Here is a 2500-nt window from a genome sequence, read left to right as displayed (position 1 = left end):
TGCAGGATTCACTTTGCTGGAGACAGTGAAACAGTATAATTTAGGCCTATCCACACCAAAAACCATTATTTGGAAAAAAAAAAAGTTGCAAACTGTTTGAAAACAGTTTGCAAAGACTTTTTTTTAAAACAATTCGGAAACAGCTTGTAAACATGTTGGACACAGACTGGCAAACGTTTAAAAAATATTTCGAAATAGTTTGCAGACATTTTGGAAACTGTTTGGAAAAATGTTGGAAACGGTTTAGAAACAGTTTCCAAACTGTTTGGAAGCAGTTTGAAAAAAACAAAAAAAAACAAGAAACAGTTTTGAAACCATTTTGCAAACTGTCTGGAAACAGTTTGCGAACAGTTTCCAAACAATGTTTCCTGGTGTGGGCAGGCCTCAATGTCAATACAGAGACGTTAATAACACCGGTTGGTGGGGAGGGGCCTTCGTCTTTACTATCCCCTTTACTATCCCACATTTCTTTCAATAGTGTTGGTCATCTCAAACAATCTCGTAAGAATCGATAGATCTGTTGTCGTTTGTACTTCCTTTGTTCTTCATTTGTGGTGCTTCCCTCGTCTTCACTTGCCTTGAACGCCCCTGACTGACAGTTCGATTGAGTGATTGACTGACTGACTGCTTAATCGACTGTTTCGATTGACTGACTGACTGATTATTTAGTTAATTGACTGGTTAATTAATTGACTGATTAGCTGGATGGAATTTTTAGGGAACGCCAAGTTAAGTGTTTATCTTATATTAATTTATTCATTCATTCATTCATTTTATATTTTCGATTGGTAACCATGTTTACAGATCCTGAGGCGGTGAAATAAGGTTGCCATGCACAGTGAAACAAAGCACAGTTATATTTCCCTGTCCAGCAAACACTCAGGAACCTCTACAAGACACAGCACCTGCCTGCACCTCGCCTCGCTTCATCTCCGTGCATAACACACCCACTGTGATGGTCAGGCAATACACTTACCCTTGTGTAGCGTGCATTTACACTTCAAAAGAGGGTGTTATGGTGTGGCCTGTGTGCCTGTTGATAAGGGAGTGTTGGGTCTGTTATACCACCTTATGTAGGGTGAGTGTTGCTGGTCTTTCACTTCACGGGTTTTTTTTTTTTTTATCTGTGTCTGTTAAAAGAGAGGTGTTGGGTTTATCATATTGTCTTTATGTAGGGTGAGTGTTGCTGGTCTTTCACTTCACGGGAGAGTGTTGTGCTATGGTCAGTGTGTCTCTTAATTAATAGGGAAGTGTTGCTGGTCTTTCACTTCACGGGAGAGTGTTGTGCTATGGTCAGTGTGTCTCTTAATTAATAGGGAAGTGTTGGGTCTAGTGAATTTTGTACTGTTAAGGTGAAATTTTCCATTCTATTCCGTTAGTTAAGTGGGGTTTTCCTTGCGGTTTTTAAAGGATAAATGTGAATTTCGTTTTGTATTATTTCAGGGAACATTTTAACATTTTTTGTATTATAAGGCAAAACATAAATAGGTAAACAAGTAAATAAATGAATGAATGAATGAATAAATAAATAAATAAACAAATAGTTCCACTTGTACTATTCGAGGAAAATGAAAAAAAAAAAACACCAGCTATCCTATGCAAGAGAAAATTATTAATCACCCTTTAATATTTAAGAACGAAAATTCTTTGCATAATTTAAGGAAGACTAATTCCACTTATACTATGTGTGTGTGTGTGTGTGTGTGTGTGTGTGTGTGTGTGTGTGTGTGTGTGTGTGTGTGTGTGTGAAACAAAACCATCACGAACACACGCACACTTTGCCCCCACCTCTCTCTCTCTCTCTCTCTCTCTCTCTCAGGGAAAGGAAGCACTTTAGCATATCTGCCTCCTGGGAAACGAGAGAGAGAGAGAGAGAGAGAGAGAGAGAGAGAGAGAGAGAGAGAGAGAGAGAGAGAGAGAGAGAGAGAGAGAGAGAAACACATATATACACCAAGCTATAACGTACCACTCTGTTTAATGCTCCCTGACGACCCCTTTCACCACTATGCTCTCCCTAGGGCCCCACAGTAGCTGCAACGCTCCGTCCAGGGCCTTCACGTGGCATTATCCCTACTCCGGGGCCTCACTAAGGGGTTTTCATGCTGCTACTAGGGACACAACGCCTATTCAAGGGCTCTCATGTTCGTTACGTCATGCTTACTCAAGGGCTAGTCATGTTTAAGTACTATGCTTGTTCAAGGGCCTTTTATTGTGGTTTTAGGGGTTTAATGCTTCTTCAGGGGCCAAACGTGCTGTTTCTTCTTCAGGGGCTGCTGATGATGCTCCTAGCGAGGGTGTCTCTTCACGGGCTGTCAGCAGTGTTCCGAAGTATGTCATGCGTGCTTAGGCTTGTTACTCAGGGAGCCCACAGCCAGTGAGGGAGGGAGTAAAAAGTGACAGGAAAGGACAGGAAGGGACGGGAAGGGGCGAGACTGGGAACTAAAGGAGCTGGAAGAGGAAAGTGAAGACAGGAACGGACAGGGGAAAAAGAATGGAGAAG

The sequence above is a fragment of the Scylla paramamosain genome, chromosome 26 (assembly GCF_035594125.1).
Source record: "Scylla paramamosain isolate STU-SP2022 chromosome 26, ASM3559412v1, whole genome shotgun sequence".
NCBI classification, from domain to species: domain Eukaryota; kingdom Metazoa; phylum Arthropoda; class Malacostraca; order Decapoda; family Portunidae; genus Scylla; species Scylla paramamosain.
This window is presented reverse-complemented; position numbering follows the sequence as displayed.